This window comes from Podarcis erhardii (genome assembly GCF_964252035.2).
Source record: "Podarcis erhardii genome assembly, chromosome: 6".
In the NCBI taxonomy this organism is placed as follows: domain Eukaryota; kingdom Metazoa; phylum Chordata; class Lepidosauria; order Squamata; family Lacertidae; genus Podarcis; species Podarcis erhardii.
The window spans coordinates 99,301,396-99,318,413 of record NC_138510.1 but is presented as its reverse complement, the minus strand read 5'-3'; the positions used below and the strand labels follow the sequence as shown (position 1 = coordinate 99,318,413).

General features: G+C 44.3%; 1 long non-coding RNA gene across 1 annotated transcript; it reads left to right on the top strand.

Annotated features, from left to right (window-relative positions):
- Positions 1 to 1,858: 1,858 nt before the first annotated feature.
- LOC309344761 lies at positions 1,859 to 2,503 on the top strand. Its single transcript, XR_014157868.1, has 2 exons — positions 1,859 to 1,935; positions 2,392 to 2,503. It is a non-coding gene; the product is annotated as an uncharacterized lncRNA (long non-coding RNA).
- Positions 2,504 to 17,018: the final 14,515 nt, after the last annotated feature.

Sequence of the window (17,018 nt, the reverse complement as noted above, 5' to 3'; positions counted from 1 at the left end):
TTCCAGTACACCTTGACCTATGTGCCGGGGAAACGGTTGTACCACGCTGATGCGCTGAGTCGATTGCCCCTTCCTGGCGGGAGCAATGAGGATCCTGCTCCAGCAGAGCACATAATGATGCTGGAAACACTTCCGGGGGCTCCTGTAACGGCTACTGATATTGCTGAGAAAACGAGGAAAGATGCTGTTCTCTCCCGTGTGCTCACTTGGGTGGGGAGGGGGTGGCCAGGTGGTCCGCATGAAGACAAATTCAGGCCTTATGCGACAAGGCAGCACGAGTTATCCATGCATAAGGGTTGTCTCCTGTGGGGAGATAGGGTGATCATCCCAGCACCACTGAGAAATAGGGTTCTTGAGACGCTTCACATGGGACACCTGGGAATGGTCAGGATGAAGTCGCTAGCCCGATGTTATGTGTGGTGGCCTGGAATGGACCAGAACATAGAGCAATGGGTACGAACATGCAAGGCATGCCAAGAGGTGCGGCCAGAAGTGGCTGCACTTAGATTTTGCTGGGCCATTCCAGGGGAAGGTCTTTTTGGTTATCGTCGATGCATATTCCAAATGGTTAGAAGTGGCGATGGTCCCTAGCATGGCATCAGCTGCCGTAATCAAGGTGTTGAGGCAGCTGTTTGCAACCCACGGGTTACCGGAGACCATTGTATCAGATAATGGGGCAGCTTTTGTATCCCAAGAATTCAGGGCATTCTTGGCTGATAACTTCATAAGAGGGGTCACATCCGCGCCCTTTCACCCATCCTCCAATGGGCAGGCGGAGCGCATGGTAAGAACAGCCAAAGAATCCATTGCACGCTTAATGGAGGGTAACTGGTCAGCTCGCATCGCGCGAATGTTATTTTTGCAGCATGCGACGCCATGTACTGCGACAGGCAAGTCGCCAGCTGAGCTGCTCTTGGGTAGAAGATTGGTAACGGTGCTGGATTATGTCCACCCGGATAAAATGCCAAACCGTAATTCAAGAGCAAACCCCCAGGCTGAGACTGACAGAACAAGGTATTTCGCCCCTGAAGATCTGGTCTGGGTGAGGAACTATTCACGAGGTTCGCGGTGGGTGGCTGGTGTGGTCACCCGGACTAGTGGACCTGTGTCCTATTATGTGACCTTGGAAAATGGGCAAGTTTGGAAGAGACATATAGATCAGCTGAGGCGCCGGGCGCTCAGCAGGGAGGAGTCTGATAATTCATCCCTGGCTAACGGCGCAGAGCTGCAAGACCAGAGTGAAAATGGCCCAGAGGTGCAATCACCAGGAGCTTCAGCAAATGAACCAGGGTCTGCTAGTTCTCAGGATAACGAGGTACAGGTAGGGGACCCTGAGATGTCTGGGACTCCATCTGTTCCTGACGAAACCCCTATAGCAAGCCCCCCTACCACAGGTGACACCCAATCCAGAACCGGCAACACCTGTTGTCAGGAGATCAAGTAGAAGTTGTAGGACCCCACAGTACCTGAGAGATTACGTCTGCTGTGCTCACTAGGGGGGGAGGGGTGTTGTGTATTGAGTCAAAGGATTTTATATCTGTATTATTATTGTCTGTATTTGCATTAGGGTAAAGTAACTGCCTTTTGGTTCCAGAGGGTACAGCTACTATTGGTTCATTTAAGCTGCTGTATTTGGATCCTCTGTCTTATTGGTTGCCTCCAAAAGGCAGGACTGTGATTGCCTGATATTGTTCCCTCCAAAATGTATCCTTTCTAGCTAGTTCCCTGTCCCTATAAATGTAACTCTCCCCTCCTCAAGTTTCAGTCTTGTTGCGTTAATAAAGAAGTGTTACTAGAGAACTGTCTCCAGCATAATATGTCAAGAGAGCTGAAATCACAAACCCCATGTCACAACAGCAATACCAGTGAAATTAAGAGTCATCTATGTTCATCCCATCGACCAGGGGATGGTTGCCACCCGCCGTGATTTGCAAGGTGAGAGGTTACCTGTTTTCATGAGGAACTGTGAGGCCAGAGAGAATCTGGCTCTCGGGGGAGGAAGGATTCAAGAAGGGTTCAGGGACATCCGTTTTGAAGGAGAGAACAATTTCTGTTTACCTCTGTGCTTTCTCGTTATGGTGTAGTGCCCACTGCAGTCTCTCAGGTTTGCAGGTGTGCCTATCGGTTCAAAAGGGTTGGCAACCCAAGCTAGACTGCTGGACTAGGACTGGGGGACCAGGGTTCAAATCCCCCCATGGAATTTAATGGGCAATCTTGGGCACTCACTGCCTCTTGGCCTAACCTACCTCACAGATCTGTTGTGAGGATGGGATGAGGAGGGGAGAATAGCATAAGCCACCTTAAGACCCTTACAGGAAAGATGGGTTATCAATGTGATAATGCATGAATAATAAATGAAAAAATAAGAATATTTTTTCTTTTCTATTCTAGGCAGTGACAGCAGTGAGGCCAGCAGCTCCAGCACAGCTACCCCACCCCAAGGCCCAGTTCCCTTTCCCCACAAAACCAAATATCTAAATAAATAGGTAATTATTTTACACTACTTCATGACTTTGACATTTTTGTTCAATTCTAATAAAGGTCCTATTACAAACATGCGATTCCTTGATCATGCTTTTATCCTTGGAGGTGCTTTGTGTCAGGGAAGAGTTAGAAGTTTTTGTTGGTTTCTGCTCTCTTCACTGTGCAGCGAAATGCTTGTCACAAGACAATGTTTACATTCCACAGTCTGTGCTGTTGGGTTTTCCCACGGGAAAGGAGACTGGATGTGACGTACACTGGTTTCCTGTTTTTCACTGTTCTTTGCAGTTCAGTGTGTTGTTCTCTCCGTGCTTTAGAGGAGAGAGGATGCTTTTTCTGCTCCGGCAGAGGCAAGATGTTTTTCTGTAATCTACCAGCTTTGAAATGTAAATAAAGCAACTTAGAGTATGTGCACGTATTCCTCATCATTCCGCTGTGCACGGGACACTGCATTATCATCAATATTTGGTTATGGGCCCAGAAAAACGCAGTCATCTTAAGAATGGGCTCCAGATATCAGAACAGCGGCAGAGGGACGGATCGGACGATATCTCTGCGCGTCAAGATGATTGATGAGGTATGTGCTACTGCTCCGGGCAGCCTGCCAGCTTCTAATTAATGGCTTTATGGCTAGACTTTGAACTTTTAAGGCCGTTTGCCGGGCGTAGGCAAGGGCTCAAAGGATCAAGTTCCTATGCTGGGGAAATCGAAAGTAACTTTTTAAAAGTGCTTTTGGACTATAGCAGCTGCAGAAAATAGTGACGCAGCATGATTTAAGGCAGCAGAGACAAAGCACTTTTGAACTTGCCTTTGGAATGAGGTTTTGAAGCAGCAGTGAAGCAGCCTGATTTAAAGCAGCAGAGATGACGCAGAAGGCTAATGCCAGAGTCATGATGGCTAGCTGCAGAAGGCTGGCTGAGGCAAGTGGGGAATCTGTTACCACTGATCAGCCAAATGCTCAACTCACAGTAGCCTGTGATACTGCCATGATTCAGAATGAAGCAGATCGCCGGGGTGCTAGCTGCATGGGCAAGGGGGAGACTTCACAGACGTCATCCCATAGTGCAGTGGAACCGCCAGATGGCGCCAAAACTTTGAAGGCAGTGAAATGCTACTCGTGTGGACGTCTAGGCCATATGAAGAGGGAATGCAAATATCCCAGGGCCAAGACAGAGCAGCGCAGTGGAAGCTCATCGCGTGGAAGAGGCCAGAGCAAAGGCAAAGGTCCAGTGTCCAGGACAACGCAGCACAAGGCAATGGTCTCACGCTTCACTCCAAAGGTTGCAGAGGTCCAGAAGACGTCTAGATCTTTCTTCGTTGTTGATTCGGCTGCGACGCACCACATGTGCAACGATAAGCGACTGTTCGTGTCTTTTACACCGCAGGAAGGTGCGATTCACCAGGCGGATGACCACACAATCCCCAGTAAAGGCTACGGAACTGTTGTTCTTCACAGTTTGGACTTATCGATACAGAATGTACTTTATGTGCCGGATGCCAAACATAATCTGCTCAGCGTTGGACAGCTGAATGAGCGGAAAATTGACGTTTCCTTTAAGAACAAAAGGTGCATCATCACAAAGAAAAATGATTATGTATTGTATGCTGAATATGTAGATCGTTTATATGTTTTGTATTATGATGATGTTGTGCAGGATGACATTTGTTGCATTGCAGGTACTAACAAAAGTTTGCATGCAGAATGTATTCATGATTTTCATCGAAAATTTGGTCATTTGAATTTTAAGGCAGTATGTAAGATGCCTGCCTTGGTTGAAGGTATGACTATTAAACCCTGCAGGTACCACATGAAGTGCAAGGCATGCGCAGCAAACAAGGTGAAAATGGCTGCGAAAGGTAAGGTGTCTAGTAGGCAAGCTACAGAACCATACCAAATTGTTCATGCTGATTTGGTTGGACCACTAGCGCCCTCTTTGGGTGGAAACAGGTACTTCATGGTTCTCATTGATGCATTTTCCAGGTATATTTATGTGTACAATCTCAAGCAAAAATCAGAGGCATTTCCAAGGTTCAAGGAATTCTGTGCTTGGTTGGAAAATGTGCATGGTAAGAAGGTAAAGACTCTTTTCAGTGATCGCGGGGGGGAATTCACTTCTCAGCAGTTTGAAGCTTTTCTGACTGAGAAAGGAATTCAACACGATTTGTCTAGTCCTCGCTCGCCATGGCAGAATGGACTTGCGGAACGAGCAAACCAGACTTTGCTTCAAGGGTTAAAAACTTTGCTGCATGATGCTAATCTTCCAGAGAGTTATTGGGCCGAAGCTCTCTCATGTTTCACTTAGTTATAATCGCAGGTTATCTTCAGCGATTGGTTGTACCCCCTATGAGAAGATGTTTGGCAAGAAGCCATACATCAAACACATGAAAATTTTTGGTTCTGACATGTGGGTTCACTCACCACAAAACTCCAAGTTAGACAAGCGTGGATTGCATGGTATCTTTCTAGGTTATCAGAAAGGGTCTTACAGAATAGTGATGACTGACTCAAAGGCAATTAAGCTCACAAGAAGTGTTGAGTACAATGCCAAGTGGGGGGAGAATGTGGGAATTTTCCAATGTTATCCTGATGACAGTGATGAGACTGAGGATAGTCAAAAGCAACCACAACAACCCACACCCACTGATGAAGGTTCTGATTCTGAGTCTGAAACTGAATCAGGTGATTCAGAGGATTTCAAGAGTGCGAAAGCCTCTATGCGACCCTCTGAAAGCTCTGATCAAGAATTGGAGGAACCATTGTTCACAATAGGTCACTTTTCTCCCAAGAAGGAAGAGGAGAGTGTTGAAGATCTACGGCTAATTCGCAGATCACAAAGAGCCACAAAAGGCAGACCTCCAAAGAGATTTGCTGATGAGTTTGCTAAGATAGCAGTAACAGCTGTTAAAAGCTCCAAGAAGGTATTTGAACCTTCAAGTTTCCAAGAAATCCAGGATTTGGATTCAAAGGAAGCTGAGCCATGGTTAAATGCAATAAAGGCTGAGCTTGATTCCTTGGAAAGGAACAAAAAATGGGACCTAGTTCCAGTAGTTCCAGGAATGAAACTGCTTGGAAGCAAATGGGTCTTCAAAGCGAAGACTGATCAAAATGGCAAGATAGTCAGACACAAAGCCAGATTGGTTGCCAGAGGTTTTGCACAGGTACCAGGTGAAGACTATCACGAGACCTACTCTCCCACAGTGAGGTATGAGAGCATTAGGCTTATGCTCAAGCTAGCTGCAGAGGAGAATCTACACATTAGTCACCATGATGTGAATACAGCTTTTCTGTATGGATCTCTAGATGAATCACTTTATATGCTTCCACCTGATGGCGTACAGGTAAAACAGGGATTTGTTTGTGCTCTGAAGAAGTCCCTTTATGGTCTCAAACAAAGTGCAAGGTGTTGGCACACAAAACTCACTGAAGTATTGTTTTCTCTAGGTTTTAAGCAAGGGAAAGCTGATCCATGTGTATTTGTCAAAGAGGAGGGGCAGAAGAAATTGTATTGCTTGTTTTATGTTGATGATCTTTTATTCTTTTGGAAGGATGTCACAATGTACAATAACGCCCTAGCTCAACTGAAAGAGCACTTTGACATGAAAGATCTTGGTGAGGTAAACAACTACCTATCTCTGGAAATAGAGAGAGATCAAGATGGTAACATTCTAGTACACCAGTCACGGAAAATTGCTGATGTGTTAAGCAAACTAAACCTGATGGATGCTAACCCTGTAGACACACCGATGATAACAGGTTATCAGGTAGATGACACTGAAGAAGCATTTTCTGACACTACACTATACAGAAGTGTGCTAGGCAAGCTAAACTTCATTGCCCGATGTTCAAGACCAGACATTGCTGTTAGCTGTAATTTGCTAAGCAGACAAGTCAACAATCCTACTGTTAAGGATTGGAAAGCTCTGAAACGCATAGCGCGGTATTTAAAAGGCACTATGCATTACAGACTGAGATTTAACAATCAGAAGTCTGGTGGTCTTGAGATATTTGCAGATGCAAGTTTTGGAAGTGACACTACAGACAGGAAAAGTACGTCTGGAGTTTGCTATATGTACAATCAGAGTCTATTTGATTGGTCATGCAAGAAGCAAACAACAGTTAGCTTAAGTACTTGTGAAGCTGAACTGAATGCACTGTCTTATTCACTTAAAGATTGTGAATGGTTGTTACAATTGTGCAAAGACATGAAAATTCCTGTCAAATGTCCAATCCAGGTTTACCAGGACAACAAAGCATGTTTGGCTTTGCTGAATTCTGAAGGTTGTAAGCAAAGCACGAAGCACTTGCAGTTGAAGGTGCAACATGCTAGGGAACGTATTCAGAAGGGACTCGTAACGGTGTCCTATATGCCAGGTAATGAAATTCCTGCTGATGTATTGTCCAAGATTGTATCAAGGAATCAACACTGTACCTATGTGCAGAAGTTGGGTTTGTACTGATATTGTACGAACACGCTGCCCAGTGATGTTCACAGAAAGGGGGAGGATGTTGGTTTCTGCTCTCTTCACTGTGCAGCGAAATGCTTGTCACAAGACAATGTTTACATTCCACAGTCTGTGCTGTTGGGTTTTCCCACGGGAAAGGAGACTGGATGTGACGTACACTGGTTTCCTGTTTTTCACTGTTCTTTGCAGTTCAGTGTGTGTTGTTCTCTCCGTGCTTTAGAGGAGAGAGGATGCTTTTTCTGCTCCGGCAGAGGCAAGATGTTTTTCTGTAATCTACCAGCTTTGAAATGTAAATAAAGCAACTTAGAGTATGTGCACGTATTCCTCATCATTCCGCTGTGCACGGGACACTGCATTATCATCAATAGTTTTCAGTTTCTCAGAGGGAGAAAGCATTCCCCAAGGGGGGAAGGAGAGCAGTGAATCTAATAGAAGAAAGCAAGAGGAACCACAGGGGGGGACCGGCTGTTCCCAGGAAAGGCAAGGGGTAAGTTCTAGCTCAGATTTGGAGGAGGGGAGATACAGGCCAGCTCTAGCCAGGAGGGAAGGAAAAAGAGCGGGAAAACAAAGGGAAGGACGCGTTCGCCATTTTGAGGGTGGCTGGTCACGGAGAAGCAGAGCTCAGAAGGTAGCTGAAAGAAGTGACTCTGAGGAATAATATTTAAGAACCGTTTATAAGATTGTTTTGTTAATAATCAATAAAAAGTTTTATAAAAGAACAAGAAGCGTTTGTGTGGTGATCTGAAGAGGACAACGACCAGGCCTGACAGAATACCTTCTGCTCTGCGCCTCTTCACTATAAGTAAAGAAGGAGAAGCCAAAATGGAGGGAGCTGTGGCGCCAGTTGGGCAAGGAGAAACCCCAGCGCTCCAGCTAACATTACAGGACTTAGGGCAACAGAACTTACAGTTGAAAAGTCAAGTCGACATACTATCAGCAGCACTGGGAGAACATAGAACATGCTGCAAGCGACGTGGGGAGATAGAGGGAGTAAAACATTTACTATACGTCCACGTAGCTTCAAGGGAGAAAGCTCTGAATACATGGCTTTCAAGACAGAAATTTCTTACATAATTGAGATAAAGGATAAAGAATTTCAAGCTGAGCAAGAGAAGGTTGCTTATGTGATTAATTTCTTGGAAGGGAGGACTAAGGACTGTGTTATACCCCTAATATCTCGAAGGGATGCTGCCCTAGGAAATCTACAAATTTTTCTTCAGTATCTAGGCACGATTTTCTTAGACCCTGCGCATGAAATAACCACAGCTAGGCAGCTGTTGAGAATGAGACAAGGAAAAGACACTGTGGGAGTTTACTGGTCCAACTTTAGTTTGCTGGTGCAGAAATTAAAATGGGATCTGAATTCCCCAACAGTTGCAGCCCTTTTTAGGGAAGGACTGAATAATGAGATTTTAGACCAATTGGCCCAAATGCCAGAACCTAGTTCCTTGGACTCTCTGGTCCGAACGTGCCTGCAATTGAGCCTACGTGTGGAACGGAGGGCTAGTGAAAAGAAGGAACTATGGCGACAACGGTGGCGGGAAAACAATATTATTGAAAGTACAGAAAGCAGAGCGGGCAACGTGCCAGGACGAGAGCGGCCAGAGCCCATGGAATTAGGAGCAGCCAGACCCCTCCCAGTTACTACCTCTTCCATGGTAAGAGGAAATGCAGGGAGAGGAAGAGACATGAGACGTTGCTTTGTCTGTGGAAATCCAGGGCATCTGGCATGACAATGTTGCAATCGTAAGGGATTGTCTCTGTCTGGAGCAGACATGGGAGAAGACAATTGCCTGAAGGAACTGCATCAGGGAAACGAAGGTCCCTGGCTGGAAATGGGAGCTTGCAGCCGGGTGGAGGAGCAATAGAAAGCTCTCACGCGGAACCACCTATTCCAGGACTAACGGTGAAGGTGCAACTACAACTACCCAATGGACACAGGGTCCAGGTAGAGGCGCTGTTAGACTCAGGAGCGTCAGCAGATTTCATAGACCAGAAGTTGGTACAGGAACACAAAATCGCTTTGTTACCTTTGAATTTCCCACTGCGAGTGAGAACAATCGACGGCAGACCGCTACTTTCAGGAGAAGTGACTTACGAGACTCCACCAATGAGAATGGATATGAGTCATCACTCAGAGACCAGGGCATTTCATGTGACCAAACTAGCTGGGCACCCGATGGTGCTGGGCATGAGTTGGCTCAATCGTCATAATCCGGTGATTGCCTGGCATCAAAGGTCTTTGGTTTTTGGTTCAGTCTATTGTATGACACATTGTTTGGGGCAAAAGGGAAAAATTTCAGTGGAAGTAATGGGAACAAGGGTAGAAGGGAAGTTGATGGGGAATGAAAGTGAGATTCTGTCACAATATATTGCTTATCGGGATGTTTTTGTGAAAAAGAAGCAGATAAACTTCCACCACATAGGCCCTATGATTGCAAGATAGATCTAGTCCCTGAGGCACAGTTGCCACCAAGCAAGATATATGCCATGTTGGAAGTATAATCTGCAGCATTGAGGGAGTTCCTGCAAAAGAATTTGCAGAGAGGTTTTATTAGAGAGTCCACGGCCTCGGAGGGTGCTCCCGTCTTTTTTGTCAAAAAGAAAGGGGAGGAAGGCGCACCGAGATTAGTATTTGACTTCAGAATCCTTAACAGCCAAATGAAGCCTCGCGTGTGCCCACTTCCACGTATAGATGACCTCTTAGAGAGTAAGGTCAGCCAAAGTCTTTACCAAGCTTGATCTACGAGGGGCATATAATCTGATAAAGGTCACAGAAGGGGATGAGTGGAAAACCAGTTTTTGTATTAATATGGTGCATTTGAATTCTTGGTAATGCCTTTTGGCTTGCAAAATGGCTCAGGGATATTTCAAACCTTCATCAATCACGTCTTAGCAGGTATACTGGATCAGTTCTGTGTCTCTTATTTAGATGACCTCTTAATATATAGTGAAAGTATGGAGGAACATGTAAAACATGTCACGCAGGTGTTAGAGAGATTGAGGACCAACAGGTTATATGTGAAGTTAGAGAAGTGTAAGTTCCACACACAAAAGGTGGAGTTCCTGGGATATTGCATTTCCCACAAAGGGGTGCACATGGACACCCCTTCAGGCAGTGGTGGAATGAGAGGCACCTAAAACTAAGAAAGATCTACAGAGGTTTTTAGGATTTGCTAATTTCTATTGTAAATTCATAGGTAATTACTCCAAAATCACAACGCCACTGACTGATTGTCCAAGAGGCAAGGTCAAACTGCAGGAGTATATAGTTTGCCTCCTTCCCTTGTGGTGTTGTTGTTCCTAGATGGAAGGAAGTATGCAAGTGTGAAGACAAGACAGAGTTTGGGGTGGTAGGGGAGAAATTGCATTCAGTTTGTTCATTTAAAAGTGAACCTATCCCATACACACATTTTGGAACAGTATAGTGATAGGCCTCCCCAATGTATGTTGAGGGGTGCATATTTCAAGGGTCTTGGCACTTGGCCAGGGTTTGTGCTTCCTTGGAATGAGGCACAACAGAGACTGCAGTGTCTTTTTGATGTATAGTACATTCAGATATGTATACAACCTAGGTTTTGGATGCAGGGGTGCGCAGCATTGCAGCACACAGGGGGCTTGTTCCCTACAGCAAAGCAGCATCTGATTGCAAGACGTCTTCATGTTAGGTATCATGGAAGACGGAACAGGAAAAGGGTGCAGATAACTTTAAGGATGTTTTCTATGAGTTCTGGGTGCGGTTTTCCAGGCTAATTAGGCACAGCTGGTGATGTGTATAAAGAGAGAAAAAGTTGCAGGTTGCAACTGCCTGCAGAAAGAGAACGCCCACATGCTTTGTGTTTGTGGTTTGTATAGTCGTAATAAAATTCTTGTTTGAGTATTTTACATCAGTCTCGTGGTTCTGTCGTCTGCCGCCAGGAAAAATTCGCCTCTGATACTTCATGCTACTGCCCTAGCCTGCCTTCGGCAAGCCCAATAAGGTGGTTCTGACCTTCAGACTCCATAATGAGTTATTCTAATTTCTGCCTCCTTTTTCCCATAACACTGTGCCAAAAACCTCTGTGTAAAAGACAACTTTTTTCTTGTATGACATCACACCCATGTTGCCTTGGCAACCTCCCCCTCTTACCCTGTTACCCTGTCATCTCCCTCTGTCCTTCAATCTGTTGGAAAAACAGGGTCAGCCTGTCAGCTCACCTAAATTCTCAAAGTTCTGATGAAACCCCAGCACACAAGGGGGAAATCTGGCACCCAGGAATCTGGGGAATCCCTGTTCTCCCACTAAACCATCACACAATGCAATCAAAACTCAGCTGAACACAGGAATAAACTTCTCCAGGCAAGTCATATGCACAAATATATATATAGTAGATACCTTGTGCATATATTTGTGAAAATAACATACAAAAATGAATTGTATTAGAGAAAATTGCTAAACTGTGTACATTAGACAAAATCGCACCAGCCCATCTGATTGGATGGTACTTCCAAAACAACAACAAGAGAATAGTTAATATAAGAAATCATCATTAAGAATTTGGATTTGAAAGCACTCCCATTAATATTGTCAAATTATTCTTTGGGAGCGAAATGGCATTGTTCAAGGTTGCTGCTGCTCACATGGGAAGTTGCAGAATAAGCAAACGAGGAAGCTATTGCAAAGCTGGGTACCAAGAATGACCACAGGCAGCTCGCCGTTTACAAGGGGTTTATGTTCTGAGGGGCCATGCATTTAAGTGAAATGACTTATATTTGAAACTACATTGGAAACCCTTGCAAATGCCCTGCCCCTTTCCATAAAGTTTTGTGATGTGACTTTTTAGCTCACTTCCGAGTTTGGCATGATGTGCACGTGTGGTTACACACATATTGGATGCACCTAAAATGGTCGCTGCCTGTACTGAAAAATTCTCTCATCTCTAGTCTTTAATGCCACATGCACAAGATTACAGCGTGTAAATTGATCTGGATTAATTAAACCCACTAGTTCCATAATCAAAATTGCTTCCCACACCACCCCCTTATTGATTAATGTATTATTTAAATATAGTAATGGACAGATAATAACTTACAAATAAGGATCAATACAATGTCACTCATTGACCAGAAACCTTTCTCATAATCACATGTCAGATTGTCTTTTGTGAATGAAATAAAACTGTTTCAAATAGTTTTTAATAACCAAAAATGTAGCGCTTGGGGTACATTTAAACAAGGTTTAGATCGACCCTCCAGGCATTGCCAGATTACAACTCCCACCATCCCTTTGGCTGTGCTGGCTGGGCTTGATGGGAAATGGAGTCCAACAACTTTCAGGTTTCCCATGTCTGCTTCATAAATTCTTAATTTCAGATTAGTAGTTGGCCAGACCTTTCGTCACTGTCATTTAACATGGTTTCCCAACATTTTGCAAAAACTAATGTTGCCTCATTCATTGGATTAAAAGTGACTTCACGGTGATATTTTGGTATACCATCTTTGATATAGTATTCCTCCTTTATCCATAAAATCCACCAAGGATGAGAAAGCCACTGTCAATTACAGCAACAGAATGAAATAAAAAAAATTCCTTCCAGTAGCACCTTAAAGACCAACTAAGTTAGTTCTAGGTATGAGCTTTCGTGTGCATGCACACTTCTTCAGATACACTGAAACAGAAGTCACCAGACCCTTCTATATTGTGAGAAGCTGCTGAATTGCAACTTATTACCAAACTTAAAACCATGGAGAGACCTGGTCTGAACAAAGACATTGGATTCTTATCTCATTATACATGACAAAGCCATTTTTCACCTTCTCACCCCTTGCTTTTTCCTGTAAGACCTATTGCAGTCGTTAAGAGTCGTCAACAGGCTCATCACAGCTATCTGCCAATCACCCATTCCCACCACCCTTCTGAGTAATACCCCTCCCCACCTTCTCACTATATAGAAGGGTCTGGTGACTTCTGTTTCAGTGTATCTGAAGAAGTGTGCATGCACACGAAAGCTCATACCTAGAACTAACTTAGTTGGTCTTTAAGGTGCTACTGGAAGGAATTTTTTTATTTTGTTTTCACTATGGCAGACCAACACGGCTACCTATCTGTAACAGCAACAGAATGGTTAAGGCATACAAAGGAGTAACGTATCAATAACAGATCTTGAGGGGGGGGGAACAGATCTTGAGTATACATCTTAACAGGCAAGTGTGCTCCTAAACAAGATTGAGGTTACCATGAATATGAGCCCCAGAGGAGGTGTGTTCAGGCATTTGCCTGAGTGCACAAATGCTCAAACAGCGTCCAGGGCAGGGGAGTACACGAAAGCTTGCCTCCAGTGTACTGGTGTGTGCCACCCCATCTGCTCAGTCCCCGACCCTTCTCCAAGTTGAGAGGGGAAGATTTCATGAGAGCTTTTACTCACATTTGCTTACACATGAGTAGAACCCTGATAAAGCAGGTTCCCCAATTGCATGGAGGGTTCTACAGATGTTGCTGTACTACAACTCCCAGCTGCCCCAGCCAGCATGGCCAATTGTCAGGGATGTTGCAGTCCAGCAACATCTAGAGGGCCATAGGTTCCTACTGCAATGCACTCTACGTGGGGCTACCTTTGAAGGTTACCCGGAAACTACAACTAATCCAGAACGCAGCAGCCAGACTGGTGACAGGGAGCGGCCGCCGAGACCATATAACACCGGTCTTGAAAGACCTACATTGGCTCCCAGTACGTTTCCGAGCACAATTCAAAGTGTTGGTGCTGACCTTTAAAGCCCTAAACGGCCTCGGTCCAGTATACCTGAAGGAGCGTCTCCACCCCCATCGTTCTACCCGGACACTGAGGTCCAGCACCGAGGGCCTTCTGGCGGTTCCCTCACTGTGAGAAGCCAAGTTACAGGGAACCAGGCAGAGGGCCTTCTCGGTAGTGGCGCCCTCCCTGTGGAATGCCCTCCCACCAGATGTCAAAGAGAACAACAACTACCAGACTTTTAGAAGACATCTGAAGGCAGCCCTGTTTAGGGATGCTTTTAATGTTTGATGTATTTTAATATTCTTTTGGAAGCCGCCCAGAGTGGCTGGGGAGGCCCAGCCAGATGGGCGGGGTATAAATAATAAATAATAATAATAATAATAATAATAATAATAATAATAATAATAATTATTATTATTATTCCTCATCCTGAACTAAAGTAACTGAGAAATAACTAAGTATGTCTCTAAGCTGAACTGAGGTCTTCATCATTCATCATTCTGATTTTAATGTTCATCATTTATTGTTGAGCTTTTGACCTCTCCCACAGAGCTAAGGGATGAGGGATCATAGCATTGCTTCCAAAACAGGGGATGGGAAAATGCTGGATTCCAGCTACCATCATAGCTTACCATTCCATGCTGGCTGGGGCTGATGGAAGTTGGACTCCAACAATATTTAGAGGGCAATCACTTCCCTACACCTGTTGCAAAAGGTCCCAGGTTCAGTCTTCTAGGCATGTTCTTAGATCACGGACTGCAGTTTCTTGAAGATGGACTTCTGGCAAGCGATGGGCTGCACCTCACAACGGTTGGGAGGAATGTTTTTGCCAAAAATCTCAGAAACCTCATCAGGAGGGCTTTATTTTTTTATTTTTTTATAAATATTTATTAAAGTTTTTAAATATCAATGCACAAATAATAAACAGTCTTACTTCTGTCACCAACATAATTTCATCACTTCTTTGGACTCCCTCACGTCTCCCGCTCCCATTTACATCGTTAAAAGTTTTTTTCCAGACAAATTATCAACTTGTTTACAATCTCATGTCCACTCATTCAAATATAATCTAGCACTTCTTCCAAAAAATTTTATATTTTCTTTAGTCTCACTTATCATCAAATTTAAATCTAATTTAGTGGTGGCCAATTTTTTATAATCTAGCATCCTTCTTAACATTCAACCAAATTACAATGTTTTTGTAGATACATCTTGAATTTCTTCCAGTCTTCCTCCATCTTCTCTTCTCCCAGATCACGGATTCTGCCAGTCATCTCGGCCAGTTGCATATAGTCCATCAGCTGCATCTGCCACTCTTCCAGTGTGGGTAGATCTTGAGTTTTCCAGTTTTTTGCGATGAGTATCCTTGCTGCCGTTAGGAGGGCTTTAAACTGACTAATGTGGGGGAGGGAGACAGTGCTCCTGAAGGTAGGAGTCTATCAATTGATGAAGATGATCATCCAAATGTCATAGACCAAATGGAGCAAACAGCACGCAGACCTAGTGGTGGGAGGAAAAAATCCTTAAATAAGAGACACGGGGGAATGATTAATGGACTTCAATGTCTGTACACTAATGCGCAAAGCATGGGAAATAAACAAGATGAGCTTGAGCTCTTGGTACAGCAAACTAAATATGACATAATAGGCATCACTGAAACCTGGTGGGATAAGTCCCACGACTGGAATGTAATAATGGAGGGATACAATCTATTTCAGAGAAACAGACCAGACAAGAAAGGCGGAGGAGTGGTGTTATATGTCAGGGATGCGTATACCTGTGAAGAGATCCAGGATTTAGAACCTCAAAGCCAAAGTGAGAGCATTTGGGTCAAAATTAAGGGAGAGAAGAATAACAGGGACCTCATTGTGGGAGTTTACTATAGATCCCCAAGCCAAACGGAGGACATAGGTGATGCCTTCCTGGAACAGATGGCCAAGCATGCAAAAGGAAGGGAGATAGTAGTAATGGGGGACTTCAATTACCCGGATATTTGCTGGATGTCAAACTCAGCCAAGAGCATAAGGTCAAACAGATTCCTCACTGGCCTTGCAGACAACTTCATTGTCCAGAAAGTGGGAGAAGCAACAAGAGGAACAGCCATTTTAGATCTGGTCCTAACCAATGTTGATGACCTGGTTAGTGGGGTAGAAGTGGAAGGACCATTAGGCGCGAGTGATCATGCTCTTCTGAAGTTTACTATACAGAGGAAAGGAGCAGCCAAGCATACTAGGACTCAATTTCTTGACTTTAAGAAAGCCAACTTCATAAAACTTAGGGAAGTGCTGGGTGAGATCCCATGGACAGTAATATTAAAAGGAAAGGGAGTTCATGATGGCTGGGAGTTTGTTAAGAGAGAGATAGTAAAAGCACAACTTCAGGCAATACCAATGAGACGGAAACATGGAAGGTGCCTAAAGAAGCCAGGGTGGCTATCTAAAGAACTTTTAACTGAGTTAACATTAAAAAAGGATGTGTACAAAAAATGGAAAAGGGGGGAAACCACCAAAGAGGAATTCAAACAAATAGCCAGCACGTGTAGACACAGTCAGAAAAGCTAAAGCACAGAATGAACTCAGGCTTGCTAGAGAGGTTAAAAGCAACAAAAAAGGCTTTTATGTGTATGTTCGAAGCAAAAGGAAGAACAAAGAAACAGTGGGGTCACTCAGAGGAGAAGATGGTGAAATGCAAACAGGGGACACAGAAAGTGTTGAACTCCTCAATGCCTTCTTTGCCTCAGTCTTCTCCGATAAAGAAAACAATGCCCGACCTGAAGAATTTGGAGCAAATGATTCAGCAGAGGAAACACAGCCCAGAATAACTAAGGAGATAGTACAAGAATACTTGGCTAGTTTAGATGTATTCAGGTCTCCAGGGCCAGATGAATTGCATCCAAGAGTATTAAAAGAACTGGCAGATGTGATCTCAGAACCACTGGCAGTCATCTTTGAGAATTCCTGGAGAACAGGCGAAGTCCCGGCAGACTGAAGGAGGGCAAATGTTGTCCCTACTTTCAAAAAGGGGAAAAGAGAGGACCCAAATAATTACCGCCCAGTCAGTCTGACATCAATACCAGGGAAGATTCTGGAGCAGATCATTAAGCAAACAGTCTGTGAGCACCTAGAAAAGAATACTGTGATCACCAATAGTCAGCATGGATTTCTGAAAAATAAGTCATGTCAGACTAACCTGATCTCGTTTTTTGACAGAATTACAAGCCTGGTAGATGAAGGGAACGCAGTGGATGTAGCCTACCTTGATTTCAGCAAGGCATTTGACAAGGTGCCCCATGATATTCTTGTAAAGAAGCTGGTAAAATGTGGACTTGACTATGCTACCACT